Raw genomic sequence first — 20387 nt, forward strand, 5'->3', positions numbered from 1 at the left:
TTACTGTGGGGAAAGGAGCACAATTCCCTAATTTTGCGGTGGCGACGGAGAAATCAAACAATTTTAAACAGGTCTGCACGCGTGAAATATTGGTAAGCAGATGTACAAATTCGATAATAAACCTCAGAAAATGGTGTCTATATATATATCTTAATCGATATAGGTTTTAGATTGTACTTTCAGCACTAATGGGTGACGTGATGTGAACCCTTACTGTCGGAGAAGTGATCGATTGTTTTATATGGATATCTGTCCTCGTTTGTCAGGGGTATAATAGCACCATCTTATTTATGATTGATACCTACTCCCGCTCAGACCTGAGTGTCTGCCAACGAGCGATTGCGCCTCAGGGCAGGCGACTGGCAGGGAACCAGTCTGACTCGTTTTAAATCCGGTTAGAAATGCGCGACGTACAGTTAAAATATCATCCAATCAAATTGCGTGTTTGAAAGATGCAGTTACAGTAATTGCCTTCGTAACTATTCGTGCCATTCCGGCAAGCAGGTTGGCGTCTCGTACCCCTGTCGTGCCCATGTTTACGACTGGGTCCTGTCGAAGCGCAAATGGGCATTGAGGTGAAAAGTCTAATGCCATTATTAAGGAAAGATAACTCTGAATTGCCAAACATGTCTGAGAATATCCTACATCCAGTGGGCAAAACAACAAGACGGCCATTCCCTTTGCAAACATGTTTCAGTGTTAAAAGTTGTTTATCCTTTTGCTTAAAATTTATGTTTAAATTGTGCTTGGTATAGTTTAGCAAAGTTTTAAAGTTCAACCGTTCCGCCATTTTCATATTTTGAAATTCGTTTTACTACGCGCGATTTGATTGGTGTGTCACGATTCTTGACAATAATGGCTTACGATATGGGTACGAGTCATTCGTAACGACTAGTCTCTTTCCGTGACCGACAAGAAGACACGAGTAGTTTCGAATGCTACAAGACGCCATTCGACTTGCCGCAATGACACGAAAACTTACGAATGGAACGGCCGGATGAGGTCACGGAAAGAGGCGAATAGTTACGAATAACGGTAATGGGGGATAATGACGTTACTTCCTGTATACGAAAAGGATGCACGCGCCAGGTTCCTTGACCTTTAAAAAGGGCAAACAAATCTTCTTATTCTTCAAATAATATTTTACTTCGGATTTGGTTTGGTAATGTTGTTGTTTAGGGTCACTCTCAGCAACATTCCAGTGATCAACATCATGAGCATCGATCTACGCCATTGGGATACGATTACAAGTGTCAACCAAGTCAGCGAGCCTGACCACCTGATCCCGTTAGTCGCCTCTTACGACAAGCATGGGTTACTGAAGACCAGTTCTAACCCAATTCCGATCTTCACGGGGTTTTTACTTCGGGTCTTTGCAAGCACTGGTGAACAAAAAGTGTTGAATGAAGAAGACAGGACTTCTTCATGACAACGAATAATTTAATGCTGCCGTATGCCGCAGCCAACGATGTTTAAGCCAACGCTGGGCCACAATTGAGCAGGCACCTGCGCGCGCTCACGCACGCACGCACACACACACACATTAACATTTCATTTCCACTGCTACTGTCTATTGCGAAGTTACCCTCGACAGTTGCACTCCGAATTCCGCTGTTGTGACCCGACGAAGTTGCACTCGACATAACCCGTATTGTAAATGCAACGTATGTGTCTGTAGCTCAGAATGTAGTTCCACAGCAAGTAGTATACTGTCTTTGTGAATGGCAACAAAATGGATCGCGAGGTCAGACTCGATGGCAACGTGATGTTAACATTTGCCAGTACCGGTGAGTACCGGTGCTCATGATGTCAGTCACATGATTTCCTAGTCCTGGCTGGACTGTATATTAACCTCATCCATAGTTTGCTTAGATCTGGAGCACTGCAGACTGCCTCGTTTATGAACAAACAAATACATAAACACAAATAAACAAACGAGAAGCTGGCGAATGAGTTTTGTTTTGTGCCACAACAGTATTGCACCAATTGTGTAACTCCTCATATTCTGCGCGTCATCATATAATGGGAGAAGAACACATTCTTTAGAGATGCGGGTCTCTCCCGAATAAATGACGAGAAACGAGACGATGTTTTGGGTGGTCATCTCTATGAGTGAGTGAGTGACGTTTTAGGTCGCCCTCTGCAAAATTCCAGCTTTATGGCGGCGGTCGTTTCTGGACCAGGCAATCAGGTGATTAAAAGCATAAGCATCGATCTGCGCAATTCAGAACTGCTGACATATGAGTCAACCAAGGCAACGAGCCTGACAACCCGATCCCGTTAGTCGACTCTTACGACAAGCATTGGTTACTGAAGATGCATTCTAAACCCGACATTCACGTGTTTCTGATGTTATGAGATATATACGAAGAATAATCGCACTGATAGTCCATTAACGCGACCACAATCGACAAATGCTATGAAATTTGAATAAACGTTTCAGTGTCCTAACGTTTATGAGAATGTGCGGTTGTGCCAGAAGCTATTAGTGGTGGTATCGTTGCCGAAAATCAATACCAATCTTTTTAATTGCAACATCATCAGTCACTGCTTTGGCGCATCAATTCACGGCTGACGACAAACCACAACACATGTGACACAAATGTATCGGTTATGAAGTATCAATGCGGTTGTAACATATCGTCATGGCAACAAATTTCATACCGTAAATTTCGACCAATCAGAACGATGGCCTAATTCCGACCGAATCTCCGGAAGGAATCTCCGCGAACGTTGATATCACAGAGTGATGTCGGCGATAAAAGGTGGATAGCGGTACGACAATAAACGGGACTTTACCTTTTCGGCAACTCAGAGGTACGTAATACTATAATAGAGATTTCCATCTTGCTGAGTTAAGCAAATAGTTTTGTTCCGCAAAATTCGTATTTTTTAGGTCTTTGTCGATTTACAAGAATTGTATCATGTTTTTTGTCGCCCATATGCCGTGGAGGGGATTTGTCACAGTCCGAGGTTCGCACCGAGGATATACGGTGACAATTGTAAGTCATAATCTATGTACGTATGTTATGGGTTACACTCTGGTTGGAATGAATGTGGGTCGTCATATCAGTGTGACAACTAAACTTTGTCTTACTTCGTATCAAAGTTTCCGAAATGTGGTTTGATTGACATTTTCCTAAGAAAATCCTGTTTCAATTTAAACTAAAGTTATATTTTTTCTTCGTGTGTTTTTCTATTGCGGAAATGAGTGAGGAATGTGTTTTTCACTAATATTAAATCACGATTAATGTTTACAATACGTGACCTTTTTATTAGATCGATCTAAATGTTTAATTATGTTTGGATTTTTTCTTTCAAAAGTGCCGAAGAAGGAACAAAATACTGTTTTAGAAATTGGTTTGTAGAAACGAATGTTTATACCAGACATGTTTGTGAATGGAAACATGACATATATCATATATCACATCTTTTTTCCACAGATAAGGTTTTTGAGTTAACATTGTAAAACAAGATTGACTGTGTAAATACACAGCACCTAGACTAATGGTATAAATATCATATGATCGTAAACATTGTCAATCTACATGTTGAAGGGTTTAGATAATATCTCCTGGAATTTCAAAAAAGATTAAAGCATTGCTTTTTCCTATTCTTTTTAAGCTTATAGGCCTTGATATAAAAGGTAATTCATTCACCCTATAAGTATATCTGTGATGAAACAGTATATAATTGTACTAGCTGTACGACTGGCATAATAGATCATCTAAATTACTATTCTAAATATGTTTTTCAGAGTTAAGAGCTACCTGTTTATACTGAAGGCAAGGCATTTATCAATGGGGGGGTGGGTGTGTAGTAATCTTCAGTTACATTGTTACATTGACACCCCGTTAGGAGGACTTGTTCTGTCTGTGATCATTTTAGGGATCATATCAAAACAGTTTTGGCAAATCTCTCAGGAAAATGCTTGCTTCATCATGAAAATATAACTTATTACCCAAAATATTTATGGTTAATGAATTTATGATATTTTTTAAGGAATACACATTACCGATGACCATGTTGATATATATTGTTTGCTATATATCCAGTATTGGTATGTGTGCTTCTTTCTGATTCTCAATGCTGACTGGTGTACTGGTTACAGTTAGCTGAGTGGGTGAGTGAGTTTTGTTTTATGCCGCTTTGAGCAATATTCCAGCGATATCACGTCCGGGGACACCAGAAAATGTATGTATGGAATCAAACCAGAGTCTCTGGAGTGATGAGCGAATACAGACAAGGCTACCCCACTGCCCACACACATAATTGAAGCACAATGTCTCCTATTGTTGATGACAAGGACAACTGATTACATCACATGTTCTGCGCAGTGTTTTCGGAATTATTTATGCAGTGTCATTTAGAAAAATGAAGAATGGTTAACTCAGATGTGCATATAGTAGCAGTTATACTGCTAAGTCCCCCTCAAAGGCATGGGATTATGTGGGATTACCACCCTTCGGTCTATCCAGACGACTGATCCATAATTTAATTGTGGATCGTTGGTTATTATCAAGTATTGTGCTTTCACTTCAGTACACTTGCATGGTGTGACTACACAGTGCCATTTAGAAAGTGGTCAGATAGCTTATATTTGGAATTACACTTTCTCTGTACAGTGCAGGTTCTTGTACTTTAATTTAGCTGAGTCCAATCTCTATTCGAACCAAAACTTAAGGAGCCAGGTGCAAAATTGCCATCACACAAAGTCCGATCAAACCAACCCAACCAACGCTGTGATTTTGACGGTAATGCCAACCTCTCCAATTTGGGAGGAGTTACTCCGATTGTCAAATTCAAAATCCTCTCTCCGATTTGTCTATAAATTATAAAGTTTGATATTGTAGAAAATACATATGTGTGTATGAATTAAACATGTTTCAGGGCATTTTAGTTAATTGCCATTTAAATATGTTCATTTGAGTTAATTATTATCAGGGCTCCAGATAATTTTTCAGGTTAGTTTTACGCTGCTCTCAGCAATATTCCAGCTATACTGTGGCAGTCTGTACATAATCGAGTCTGGACCAGACAATCCAGTGATCAACAAGACGAGCATCAATCTGTGCGATTGGGAACCGATGACATGTGTCAACCAAGTCAGCTAGTCTGACCACCCGATCCCATTATTGCCTGTTACAACAAGCATAGTCGCCTTTTATGGCAAGCATGGCTTGCTGAAGGCCTATACTACCCTGAACTCTCACAGGTCTGTCACAAGGTATAGAAACATATGGACACACAGACAGATCAGACCGAAAAATACTACCCATCAAACGTCTAGACTCACTTACCACACCCACTATATGTTATATATGTATATATGGTTACAACGAAGATGAATTTCTCCACCAACTTGGGGGAAACAACTGCAAACCCTATGCAGATTATTTGCACAAGTATGATTGATCAAATTGCTGAAAAGCATGTGCAAATATTGTGCATGTGAACTGCTGCGTTTTGGTGTAAAGTTTTGATAAGAATTTGCCATTTTTCACTGAGTTTAATCATTTGTTGAAAACATGACAATAATCTTGTCAACGTTACAAATTTGTTTTATTATACATCAGTTCATGTGTAAACAGTACCTTTAAACAGTATGGGATATTTTGCAAAATCTAGTTTAGAACAGCTGACTGAAGTATGCGGCTACATTTACACTATTGAGTCTAAACTTTTGATGGGTAGTATATATGCCACTCAGCCATTGATACCTATGAGACACCAGGTGATCCCAATTATAACATATGTTACGGTGTGAATGTAGCCGTTATATATGTATGTGGTACAGATAAAAGAAAACCTAGCAGTGACAAGCGTCAGAAGTGCACTATTTATAATGCAAGTTGAAAGCTTCTCCTTTATACATAGCAGTAACAACTGCAGCTAGGGACATAGCATCCTCAATGTCTCAAGGGCATACATTCCGATAAATCTCCACTATACCCTGGATGCATTTATAGCTCAGCCTGATGAATTTATTACCTCCCTTGGCTGGCTTTTTATCCAATCAGGTGTGTACCCTGGAAGTTGAAGTGGAGCTTAGAATTCACAACTCACTGTCACTGTTAAAATTATCTGACCGATTAAACTTGGTAACACAAGCCATGCAGAGGTTCTCTGAAACTTGTGAAAGAGGTAGAAGAAATTCTTGGGTTTTCAAAGTTTCGGATCTGTCAATTTGTCTGTATGATTTCCCCCAAATCTGAGTCCCACTGTGAGCAAACCATCCTAGCTGCGACCTCTATCTCTGTCGACACTGCAAGCTCGGTTGCAACAGCAGTTTTGCTGAGTGGATACTGTGAGAAAGTGGAGCCAGCAATGTTTGGTAATAAAATTATCGTAGATGCATCAGTTCAGACTTACCGGAACATAAACCTTGGAGGTATCAAGGATGGGTACATAGCTAAACTGTCATTTTGCTCAATGATTTTTGATTGATCCACTGTGGTGAGATTTCTTTAGGAAATGAATGCTGATGGATGTGTTGCAACTAGTGTCTGCCCATGAAGACTTAGGTTAGAATTGGCCATGAACAACCTTTGCATATACAGTATGGTTCAAAATTATTGAGAATAGCTAAAGCATTTCATATTATTAAACGAGAACAAATCAGATAAAATTGAATGTATTGTGAAAGTGAACTGACCTTTTCATGTTGTGTAGGTAACAGTTTAATATTTTATCAAGTCTCCTTGAGCTTCACGGCACAGTCTAAGACGGGTAGGCATACTTCCTATCAGAGAGGTTAGTGTTTCGTGAGTTATGCTGTCCCAGTATCGGACCACTTCTCTCTTCATGTCTTCAATTTTTGTCAACCCCTTTTGATTCACACATTCCTTCATCATCCCCCAAATGTTCTCAATGGGATTTAAGTCAGGACTATATGCAGGAAATGGTAATGCAGTCACATTTTTCTCCTGAAACCACTGCTTGGCATGTTTTGCGGTGTGTTTAGGAACATTATCTTGCTGCAAAATCCAGTCATTTCCATAAAACACATGTGCACTTGGAAGGAGAAAATTATCTAATATGTTAGTGTAGCGTTGACTTGTCAGATTTCCCTCAAACACACACAGCGGGGTCGTTCCTAATAAGGATATCCCTCCCCATACATGAAACTTTGGGCTGTATTTAGGTCGTCGATACAACGGTGCTGACGCAGACTTTGTCCATATTTTCACATTATTGGGATATACCCATATTGAGCTTTCATCAGTAAAAATCACATTTTCCCAGTCAAAGTTTTCATGTGCCAAACACCACTCAACACGCCTGTCTTTATGTTCTTGTTTCATGAAAGGAGAAGGAATTCCAGTCTTTTTCTCCCATCCAAGATCAATCAAATTTCTTCTAACTGTAGATTTTGATACAACTGTTGATCCCCTTTCTATCATTTCATACCTGATGTTGGAGATGCTTGCCCTTTGCTTTTTAGACGCTAAAATTCCCAGCCGGACGCGATCTGAGAAGTCCAATTTTCTGGGTCTCCCTGCTCCTTTCTGGTGCCCAAAATCCTTTCCCTCTTTAAAATTCTTCCTAATCCTATACACTGTAGAAAGAGGAGTTCCTGTTCTCTCTGCCAATGTATTTACATCATCAATTCCTTGATTACACAACTCAAAAATCAACCTTCTTTTATCTTCAGCAGACATTGTTGACAGTGCTGAGGAAAATGACGTCTGCTACAAATTCAGGGGAGGTAACTCTAATTGTACTATACTCAGTAGGCCAAGATGAGTTACCTCCCTTATACCATTACTTAGTTTTAAGTATCAGTGAATCAGTTGAGGTGTTAGGATAGCTCAAAGTAAGAAGAAAAATTCTCAATAATTATGAACCAGACTATATCTGCCCATGAAGGCCTGGGTTAGAATTGACCCTCAACAAACTAGACTAGTCTCTGCCCTTGAGAACCTGATTTAGAATTGACCCTCAACAAACTATACTGTCTCTGCCCTTGAGAACCTGATTTAGAATTTAACCTCAGAAAACTATACTAGTCTCTGCCCTTGAGAACCTGATTTAGAATTGACCCTCAACAAACTATACTGTCTCTGCCCTTGAGAACCTGGTTTAGAATTGACCCTCAGCAACTTATACTAGTCTCTGCCCTTGAGAACCTGATTTAGAATTGAACCTCAACAAACTATACTTGTCTCTGCCCTTGAGAACCTGATTTAGAATTGACCCTCAGCAACTTATACTAGTCTCTGCCGTTGAGAACCTGATTTAGAATTGACCCTCAACAAACTAGACTAGTCTCTGCCTTTGAGAACCTGATTTAGAATTCACCCTCAACAGACTTGGGGTAGAATTGGCCATAAACAACCTTTGCTTATATCTGCCCATGAAGGCCTGGTTTAGAATTGACCCTCAGCAACTTATACTAGTCTCTGCCCTTGAGAACCTGATTTAGAATTGAACCTCAGAAAACTATACTTGTCTCTGCCCTTGAGAACCTGATTTAGAATTGACCCTCAACAAACTATACTGTCTCTGCCCTTGAGAACCTGATTTAGAATTGACCCTCAGCAACTTATACTAGTCTCTGCCGTTGAGAACCTGATTTAGAATTGACCCTCAACAAACTAGACTAGTCTCTGCCTTTGAGAACCTGATTTAGAATTCACCCTCAACAGACTTGGGGTAGAATTGGCCATAAACAACCTTTGCTTATATCTGCCCATGAAGGCCTGGTTTAGAATTGACCCTCAGCAACTTATACTAGTCTCTGCCCTTGAGAACCTGATTTAGAATTGAACCTCAGAAAACTATACTTGTCTCTGCCCTTGAGAACCTGATTTAGAATTGACCCTCAACAAACTATACTGTCTCTGCCCTTGAGAACCTGATTTAAAATTGACCCTCAGCAACTTATACTAGTCTCTGCCGTTGAGAACCTGATTTAGAATTGACCCTCAACAAACTAGACTAGCCTCTGCCTTTGAGAACCTGATTTAGAATTGACCCTCAACAGACTTGGGGTAGAATTGGCCATAAACAACCTTTGCTTATATCTGCCCATGAAGGCCTGGTTTAGAATTGACCCTCAGCAACTTATACTAGTCTCTGCCCTTGAGAACCTGATTTAGAATTTAACCTCAACAAACTATGCTAGTCTCTGCCCTTGAGAACCTGATTAAGAATTGACCCTCAGCAAACTATACTAGTCTCTGCCCTTGAGAACCTGATAAAGAATTGACTCTCAGCAACCTATACTAGTCTCTGCCCTTGAGAACCTGATTTAGAATTTAACCTCAACAAACTAGACTAGTCTGTGCCCTTGAGAACCTGATTAAGAATTGACTCTCAGCAACCTATACTAGTCTCTGCCCTTGAGAACCTGATTTAGAATTTAACCTCAGCAAACTATACTAGTCTCTGCCCTTGAGAACCTGGTTTAGAATTTAACCTCAGCAAACTATGCTAGTCTCTGCCCTTGAGAACCTGATTAAGAATTGACCCTCAGCAAACTATGCTAGTCTCTGTCCTTGAGAACCTGATTTAGAATTGACTCTCAGCAACCTATACTAGTCTCTGCCCTTGAGAACCTGATTTAGAATTGACCCTCAGCAAACTATGCTAGTCTCTGCCCTTGAGAACCTGATTTAGAATTGACTCTCAGCAAACTAGACTAGTCTCTGCCCTTGAGAACCTGATTTAGAATTTAACCTCAGAAAACTATACCAGTCTGTGCCCTTGAGAACCTGATTTAGAATTGACCCCCAACAAACTAGACGAGTCTCTGCCCTTGAGAACCTGATTTAGAATTGACTCTCAGCAAACTATACTAGTCTCTGCCCTTGAGAACTTGATTTAAGATTTACCGTCAGTAAACTATACTAGTCTCTGCCCATGATGCTCAGAATCAACCTTCACTGGCATCAGCAAGCTTTATCCATAGGTGTTTGTCCAGCTTAAAGATGAGTGGAGTATCCCCAGGATTCACCACAACAATCCTGTGAAGGTCATTTCTAGCCTTTCAGGACATAGATGTATTTTTGGAATATTGCCAGAACATCTCATTTGCTCATAGTTTATCTGTGAGTTCATTATGAAGGTTTGATAATGATAGGAAGAGCTAACCAGTGGAGCTTCATTTGCACAACAAATGACCTTTAACTAGTCAAGATCAATAATGCCCTGATATAAATATGAGACTGATGGATATGATTTCAGTACGATCACATATGGCTTTGAACTTTTATCGATTGAAATGGCAGCTGAAGACACATAGTGATTTGTATTGCCATAATCTTCTGAAACAGTGTTATTTATGAGAGAGTGCATTTGGTTTATTGTAGCTTTGACAGGATTTTAGTTCTGTCAGCTTGGTTTGACAGACTAACCCAAGTGGATGCAGGTTTTAAATATCGTGATAATGGTAAACCTATGTACACCAGGATTTGTGTTAGATAGAAGCACAGCATGCATCCAAGAAGCACAAGTTTAGAGAAAGGGTCCAGAAAATCCCAAATACTGTGTCTGGAAAGAGGTGTTTGGGAAGCAAGAACCAAATCTACGTTTGATTATCAGAGGATTTCTGTGGTGAACAGTTATTGGTTGTAATCACAAAACTATGTTAATATTAAGCTTTGAAAGTTGAAGACAATTCAGGACATAGTCAAATGTAAAGGTCTCCTAGAGTTGCTTTAAAACTGTAAACTTTTTCCCAAGACAATAAATATTCTCATGTTTTGGCAGTAACTACACGTTCAGTTTTAAATCAAATTTAGGGCTATTATAATTTCGTTATATACCTCTGATTTTCCAACACAGTATGTTTATTTCCTAAATATCAAAGCTGGACATACCCTCTATGAGAATTGCTGAAGCTGTAACGAATAATGTGACATGGACCGTGGTTACTGTGACATTGCTTCTGGTTACTATGATATTAACTCTTTGAAACTAATGTACTTTGGTTACCATGCTATTGACTCTGGTTACCATGACAATGACTCTAGTTGACTGGTTGCCATGACGTTGCTTCTGGTTACCAATTCAGACAATTCAAAATGTAACGTAATGTATAGGCCTCCAAGAGCTGCTTTAAAACTAAACCTATTCCCAACCCAATAAGTAGTTTCATGTTTTGGCTGTATTATGTACAATATCAAAGCTGGACATAACCTATAGCAGACCTGTGAAGGTCCTGGGGTAGAATAGGCCTTCAGCAACCATAATGTCGTAAGAGGCGAGTAACGGGATCGCATGGCCAGACTTGCTGACTTGCTTGACACATGTTATCGGTTCCCAATTGTGCAGATTGATGCTCATGTTGTTGATCACTGAATTGTCTGATCCAGACTTCATTATTTACAGACCGCCATCATATAGCTGGAATATTGCTGAGTGTGGCGTAAAACTAAACTCACTCACTCACTCACTCACTCACTCACTCACTCACTCACTCACTCACTCACTCACCTACCTCTAGCAGAATTGCTAGATGTATGAAGCTGTGTCATTCACTCTGGGTAACTAATAACGTCATATTGATTCTCCTTACCATTGCATACCTTACATTGACTCCAGTTTCCATGACATTGATTCTGGTTACCATGACATTGCCTCTGGTGACATTGACTGTGGTTACCATGTCATTGACTCTGGTTACCATGACATTGACTCCAGTTTCCATGACATTGATTCTGGTTACCATGACATTGCCTCTGGTGACATTGACTGTGGTTACCATGTCATTGACTGTGGTTACCATGTCATTGACTCTGGTTACCATGACATTGACTCTGGTTACCATGTCATTGATTCTGGTTACTATGACATTGCCTCTGGTGACATTGACTGTGGTTACCATGTCATTGACTGTGGTTACCATGTAATTGACTCTGGTTACCATGACATTGATTCTGGTTACTATGACATTGCCTCTGGTGAAACTGACTGTGGTTACCATGTTATTGACTCTGGTTACCATGGCGTTTATTCTTAACTATTCACCAGACACCACCACACTGATAACCTTCTCCCTGTAGAATGCCATGGAGAAGACTGACGAAATGGAAACTCTAGGTACACAAGAACAATGTACATATTACATCAAGACCACGACGTTCCAAAATAAGATAGTCATTGGACAACCAGGTTTCCTGAGCCCACTCCTTGTTTAATACATCTATACTATTCAGCAAATGTTGAGACTCACTTGTGTAAATGTCGCCACTTACTTCAGGCCAGTGTTCTAAACTAAATTTTGTGTAATAATCCATGCTGTTTAAAGGTATTGTTTATACAAGAACTGGTGTGTTGTGTCTGTAAGATTGAACAGGTTATTGTCATGCATTCAAAAAATGACAAAACTTAGTGGAAAATGGCGAATTTTTATCAAACCCTTGCACCAAAATGTAGCTGTTCATTCAGGAGTAGAATGTGTAAGGAAATTATTGGATGTCAACCTCTATATTGTAAATAGCATGACGTTTAGGAGTGTATGCTTGCACCTTCAGCAGTGTTCATATGACGATTAGGAGCGTATGCTTGCACCTTCAGCAGTGTTCATATGACGTTTAGGAGTGTATGCTTGCACCTTCAGCAGTGTTCATATGACGATTAGGAGTGTATGCTTGCACCTTCAGCAGTGTTCATATGACGTTTAGGAGTGTATGCTTGCACCTTCAGCAGTGTTCATATGACGTTTAGGAGTGTATGCTTGCACCTTCAGCAATGTTCATATGACGTTTAGGAGTGTATGCTTGCACCTTCAGCAGTGTTCATATGACGTTTAGGAGTGTATGCTTGCACCTTCAGCAATGTTCATATGACGTTTAGGAGTGTATGCTTGCACCTTCAGCAGTGTTCATATGATGTTTAGGAGTGTATGCTTGCACCTTCAGCAGTGTTCATATGACGTTTAGGAGTGTATGCTTGCACCTTCAGCACTGTTCATATGACGTTTAGGAGTGTATGCTTGCACCTTCAGCAGTGTTCATATGACGTTTAGGAGTGTATGCTTGCACCTTCAGCAATGTTCATATGACGTTTAGGAGTGTATGCTTGCACCTTCAGCAGTGTTCATATGACGTTTAGGAGTGTATGCTTGCACCTTCAGCAGTGTTCATATGACGTTTAGGAGTGTATGCTTGCACCTTCAGCAGTGTTCATATGATGTTTAGGAGTGTATGCTTGCACCTTCAGCAGTGTTCATATGACGTTTAGGAGTGTATGCTTGCACCTTCAGCAGTGTTCATATGACGTTTAGGAGTGTATGCTTGCACCTTCAGCAGTGTTCATATGACGTTTAGGAGTGTATGCTTGCACCTTCAGCAGTGTTCATATGACGTTTAGGAGTGTATGCTTGCACCTTCAGCAGTGTTCATATGACGTTTAGGAGTGTATGCTTGCACCTTCAGCAATGTTCATATGACGTTTAGGAGTGTATGCTTGCACCTTCAGCAGTGTTCATATGACGTTTAGGAGTGTATGCTTGCACCTTCAGCAGTGTTCATATGACGTTTAGGAGTGTATGCTTGCACCTTCAGCAGTGTTCATATGATGTTTAGGAGTGTATGCTTGCACCTTCAGCAGTGTTCATATGACGTTTAGGAGTGTATGCTTGCACCTTCAGCAGTGTTCATATGACGTTTAGGAGTGTATGCTTGCACCTTCAGCAGTGTTCATATGATGTTTAGGAGTGTATGCTTGCACCTTCAGCAGTGTTCATATGACGTTTAGGAGTGTATGCTTGCACCTTCAGCACTGTTCATATGACGTTTAGGAGTGTATGCTTGCACCTTCAGCAATGTTCATATGACGTTTAGGAGTGTATGCTTGCACCTTCAGCAATGTTCATATGACGTTTAGGAGTGTATGCTTGCACCTACAGCAGTGTTCATATGATGTTTAGGAGTGTATGCTTGCACCTTCAGCAGTGTTCATATGACGTTTAGGAGTGTATGCTTGCACCTTCAGCAGTGTTCATATGATGTTTAGGAGTGTATGCTTGCACCTTCAGCAGTGTTCATATGACGTTTAGGAGTGTATGCTTGCACCTTCAGCAGTGTTCATATGATGTTTAGGAGTGTATGCTTGCACCTTCAGCAGTGTTCATATGACGTTTAGGAGTGTATGCTTGCACCTTCAGCACTGTTCATATGACGTTTAGGAGTGTATGCTTGCACCTTCAGCAGTGTTCATATGACGTTTAGGAGTGTATGCTTGCACCTTCAGCAGTGTTCATATGACGTTTAGGAGTGTATGCTTGCACCTTCAGCAATGTTCATATGACGTTTAGGAGTGTATGCTTGCACCTTCAGCAGTGTTCATATGACGTTTAGGAGTGTATGCTTGCACCTTCAGCAATGTTCATATGACGTTTAGGAGTGTATGCTTGCACCTTCAGCAGTGTTCATATGACGTTTAGGAGTGTATGCTTGCACCTTCAGCAATGTTCATATGACGTTTAGGAGTGTATGCTTGCACCTTCAGCAATGTTCATATGATGTTTAGGAGTGTATGCTTGCACCTTCAGCAGTGTTCATATGACGTTTAGGAGTGTATGCTTGCACCTTCAGCAATGTTCATATGACGTTTAGGAGTGTATGCTTGCACCTTCAGCAGTGTTCATATGATGTTTAGGAGTGTATGCTTGCACCTTCAGCAGTGTTCATATGACGTTTAGGAGTGTATGCTTGCACCTTCAGCACTGTTCATATGACGTTTAGGAGTGTATGCTTGCACCTTCAGCAGTGTTCATATGACGTTTAGGAGTGTATGCTTGCACCTTCAGCAATGTTCATATGACGATTTTTGTAGGGGCTTTTCAGCAGTTTGATGCATGATCCTCATGCAATTAATCTGCATGCAGTTGTTTCCCCAAGTCAGTGGAGAAATTATTCTCATATACATAAATAACATAGTGAGTGTCTTAAGTGAGTCTCAATATTGGTTGGACTGACTGCTGTGCGCCATGTCCAAGTCAGTACGAATCCATTCAAGTAAAACAGGGTGATTGAGTTTAGTTTTACGCCACACTCAGCAATATTCCAGCTATATGGCAGCGGTCTGTAAATAATCGAGTGAGGACCAGACAGTCCAGTGATCAACAGCACGAGCATCCATCTGGGAACCGAAGATGTGTCAACCAATTCAGCGAGCCTGACCACCTGATCCTGATCCCTTTAGTCGCCTCTTACGACCAGCATAGTTGTCTTTTACGGCAGGGTAGTGAATGAGAAACTTTGTTGTGATCAAGGATGGGACAGTTTTCAGTGATGCAATTTGTGTTATTTTCCTGTGTGTGACAGTGTTGTAATTATTCCAGTCATACTGTGATGCACACCTGATAGTGTATATTGACCACATTAAGTAGCTAGTGTTTGTACAGTATGTCATCACATCTGTCATCTGTGGATTGGTGTTTACATTCACCTGGCTGTGCTTACCTTTCAATTGTCACCGTGGAGTGTCTCATCATCACAGATAAAGGTGTGGGATTCAAATCGCTGATGCTTAGGTCAGACCACAGAGTTTTCTTGACCTGTTGAGATATAAAGCACCTGTCGTGAGACAAGTATAGGTTGCTAAGGGTGAATTCTAACCTGGAATCTCCACATGGAGACAAGTACAGGTTGCTAGGAACCTACGCTTATATGTGATACATGCTTATATTGAATCTCCACATAGAGACAAGTACAGGTTGCTAAGGGTGAACACTAACCTGGAATCTCCACATGGAGACAAGTGCAGGTTGCTAGGGGTGAACACTAACCTGGAATCTCCACAGGGAGACAAGTACAGGTTGCTAGGAACCTACACTTATTTGTGATACATGCTTATATTGAATCTTCACATGGAGACAAGCACAGGTTGCTAGATACCTACACTTATATGTGATACATGCTTATATTGAATCTTCACAGGGAGATAAGTACAGGTTGCTAGAGTCCCACACTTTCATGTAATCTCCACAGGGAGACAAGCACAGGTTGCTAGGAACCTACACTTATATGTGATACATGCTTGTTTTGAATCTCCACATGGAGACAAGTGCAGGTTGCTAGGGGTGAACACTAACCTGGAATCTCCACAGGGAGACAAGCACAGGTTGCTAGGAACCTACGCTTATATGTGATACATGCTTATATTGAATCTTCACATGGAGACAAGTACAGGTTGCTAGGAACCTACACTTATATGTGATACATGCTTATATTGAATCTTCACAGGGAGATAAGTACAGGTTGCTAGGGACCTACACTTAATGTAATCTCCACAGGGAGACAAGCACAGGTTGCTAGGAACCTACACTTATATGTGATACATGCTTATAATGAATCTCCACATAGAGACAAGTACAGGTTGCTAGGGGTAAACACTAACCTGGAATCTCCACAGGGAGACAAGTACAGGTTGCTAGGGGTGAACACTAACCTGGAATCTCCACAGGGAGACAAGCACAGGTTGCTAAGGGTGAACACTAACCTGGAATCTCCACAGGGAGACAAGCACAGATTGCTAGGGGTGAACACTAACCTGGAATCTCCACAGGGAGACAAGCACAGGTGGCTAGGGGTGAACACTAACCTGGAATCTCCACAGGGAGACAAGCACAGGTGGCTAGGGGTGAACACTAACCTGGAATCTCCACATGGAGACAAGCACAGGTGGCTAGGGGTGAACACTAACCTGGAATCTCCACAGGGAGACAAGTACAGGTTGCTAAGGACCTACACTTTCATGTAATCTCCACATGGAGACAAGCACAGGTTGCTAGGGACATACCTTAACCTGAGATCTCTAAGGGAGATGAGCAAAACTGAGCAATAACTCCTCACTCAGCAGCTGAGTGATTCACTCACTCACTCACTCACTCACTCACTCACTCACTCACTCACTCACTCACTCACTCACTCTCTCACTCACACACTCAGCATCAGTAGCAATTATTCAGTTGAGACATGTTTCTCCTTGTTCATGTAGACAGGTGTGATTGGTAGTTGGGGCAACACAGGTTGGTGATTGTGAAGCAGGGAAATATCATTGTAGTGGATATTGATTTCCCACGTGGAAGTGTGGACTGCTGTTACATGGCGGATGCCATGGAGAGGACATACAGAAGACATTATGTAGAGGATGTATGATCTGCTGTTACATGGCGGATGCCATGGAGAGGACATACAGAGGACATTGTGTAGAGGAAGTGTGATCTGCTGTTACATGGTGGATGCCATGGAGAGGACATATAGCGGACATTGTGTACAGGACGTGTGATCTGCTGTTGTATGGTGGATGCCATGGAGAGGACATACAGAGGACATTGTGTACAGGACGTGTGATCTGCTGTTGTATGGTGGATGCCATGGAGAGGACATACAGAGGACATTGTGTACAGGACGTGTGATCTGCTGTTGTATGGTGGATGCCATGGAGAGGACATATAGCGGACATTGTGTACAGGACGTGTGATCTGCTGTTGTATGGTGGATGCCATGGAGAGGACATACAGCGGACATTGTGTACAGGACGTGTGATCTGCTGTTGTATGGTGGATGCCATGGAGAGGACATATAGCGGACATTGTGTACAGGACGTGTGATCTGCTGTTGTATGGTGGATGCCATGGAGAGGACATACAGAGGACATTGTGTACAGGACGTGTGATCTGCTGTTGTATGGTGGATGCCATGGAGAGGACATACAGAGGACATTGTGTACAGGACGTGTGATCTGCTGTTGTATGGTGGATGCCATGGAGAGGACATATAGCGGACATTGTGTACAGGACGTGTGATCTGCTGTTGTATGGTGGATGCCATGGAGAGGACATACAGCGGACATTGTGTACAGGACGTGTGATCTGCTGTTGTATGGTGGATGCCATGGAGAGGACATATAGCGGACATTGTGTACAGGACGTGTGATCTGCTGTTGTATGGTGGATGCCATGGAGAGGACATACAGCGGACATTGTGTACAGGACGTGTGATCTGCTGTTGTATGGTGGATGCCATGGAGAGGACATACAGAGGACGTTGTGTACAGGACGTGTGATCTGCTGTTGTATGGTGGATGCCATGGAGAGGACATACAGCGGACATTGTGTACAGGACGTGTGATCTGCTGTTGTATGGTGGATGCCATGGAGAGGACATACAGAATACATTGTGTACAGGAAGTGTGATCTGCTTTTACTCTGTGGACACCATGGAGAGGAGTGGGGGCCACTAAGAGGACATAGTGTACATCAAGACCCAAGTAGCCAAGGTGTCGTTCTGTCGTTACCAGGCTACTGATAGATTCTGTAGGCTCTGAGACATGTCGTAAAACAGACATTAAGCATATAAACGTGTTCTATTTTCGTCTCGGCTGCTTATTTATGGGTGAGAATTTAAGTGTGTGTGTACCTGTCAGGTATGTGTGTGTCAATGGGGCACTCTTAAGGCTGCATGAATGTGTGTGTATGTTACAATGATCATGAACATGGAATTAGGGAGTTTGCAAATAGAATTACTGACCACTGGTGTAAGTCTGTTGACATCCCTTTTTTAATGTTTCAGCCATAGATGCAGTTGTGATGAAAGCCAAACATAACTAACAAAGACATTGTAAAACTTCGCCTAGATTTTCAAAACTAACTTAAGATAGTCGTAAGTTAATGTTAACATATGGCATTTTCAACTATCTTAGCGTAAGAGAGCTTTGAAAATCTAGGCCCAGGTCACGAAGCTCAGACCAGTAACTTATTTTTAATTTTTGTTTCTAAGGTAGTGTATCCCAAATCTTCTCAAAAGTAGAACGAAAGATCATTTAAAAAGCATTTTTTTCTCACATCTCATCATAACTTTGTCAACATTTTCAACCTCTACTTCCGCGAGTGTCGGCCACAAATCCCTGTTCCAAATCTCGATCATCACCTGTGAAGATCTAGGTTTATGTGGACTTCAGCAACCGATGCTTGTTGTGGGAGGATCAGGCTGTTGATCACAGGATTATCTGCTCCAGTGGATTTTCTGGTCCAGACTCCGTTATTTACAGACAGCCACCATATAGCTGGAATATTTCAGAGTATGGCTTTTAAGAACAAGTAAATAAACAATTTTCCAGTCATCAACCCTATTTTAGTATGTAGTAATATTAAAAGGTCCTCTTTCTGTTTGGTAACCATGGTAACATAATTCTGTTATCAAGGCTGCTGATAGAGATGTTTATGACCTGTTGCTGATAGTCACAAAAGAAAATGGAAAGCCGTGTAATGTCTTATTAGCGATATATGAACCAGATTAGCAGTCCAAGTCTTGGTTCTGTTGGCGTAATGTCTCGTGTCACTATAGCAGCAGGTGCGACATTGTCAGGCACAATTGCCTGTTTCTTGACCTTTGTTTGCAACTCTGTCATCAGTGGTCAGTATATTGTTTACTACCTGTAACTGAAAGTGAACTGAAGTAACACTGATCATAAATGGAAATATGCTGGTGGGGAGACACTTTGTACTCATTCTGTGCATGTGTTGCCATGGTGACTATTGTAAACAGTCATGTATTTCCATCCAGTTAGTATGATTATGGCTGCTTGAAATTATTCTCAATCAACATATTGGTCAGCCTTGTAGTTTCTTCATGTTCATAGATAGATATTCTTGCTTTACAATGATGCAACAGTCAACGAAGACTGTAAACAGCGATGGCTTTGTTGTATTTATTTCTGTGTTTTCCCTTAATTTGCCAACAGAATGGCTGAATCTTGCTTTCAAAACTTTTGTATCAGACCAGACCGATTTATTTCTTGTTTTACTGATTTTTGCCCTCAAAAGCTAAAGGCAGGAGGGAAATATATTTTTTTTTAAATCACCAATCAAAGCCAAAACCCACATAAGATTCCATGGTTTGTTTATTTATATTGAAAAATAAGTTGAGTGAGTTTAGGTTTCACATGTTTTCAAGTAAAATTCACTTATATCACATTAACACCAGGATTGTAATTTTTGAGCAGGGAAAATTATTTTTTTCTTATTCTTGAAGAAATACAAGTGGTGGATCCATAAAACAAGGAATAAGTTGGTTATTGGACCCCCATGTTTGTGAGTCGAAGTAAAACCCTGTCCTCTTGATTTAGTGCACAGTGACACACTGACAAATACCTAATCTGCACGTCAAAACCAGCATAAAATTTTGGTTCCTCCACTTCACAATAATATTACGATCATTAAGACATTGTCTAATCCGGCCTTTGTCTGTTCTGTATTCCAGTATGGGGATAGCAGTCCATTCAAGGTCCATTAATCCAATACACTCCTCTCAGCATACGAGATAAACAAGAAGTAGGTACCAAAAGATCAATGGCATTATTCAGATTCGAGGACTGGTCAAAAAGTTCTACGTAACTTCTAGAATGGTGACACAAACTAATCTTAAGAGCAT

At 41.0% G+C, this 20387-nt stretch overlaps 1 protein-coding gene across 1 annotated transcript in view; it reads left to right on the forward strand.

Annotated features, from left to right (window-relative positions):
* Positions 1-2743: 2743 nt before the first annotated feature.
* LOC137255717 (adenylate cyclase type 5-like) overlaps positions 2744-20387 on the forward strand; it is a 95003-nt gene continuing 77359 nt past the window's right edge. The window contains exon 1 of the mRNA XM_067793213.1: positions 2744-2817. The gene's annotated coding sequence lies outside the window, so the exon portion shown is untranslated. The remainder of the gene's footprint in view (positions 2818-20387) is intronic.

The sequence above is a fragment of the Haliotis asinina genome, chromosome 11 (assembly GCF_037392515.1).
Source record: "Haliotis asinina isolate JCU_RB_2024 chromosome 11, JCU_Hal_asi_v2, whole genome shotgun sequence".
NCBI classification, from domain to species: domain Eukaryota; kingdom Metazoa; phylum Mollusca; class Gastropoda; order Lepetellida; family Haliotidae; genus Haliotis; species Haliotis asinina.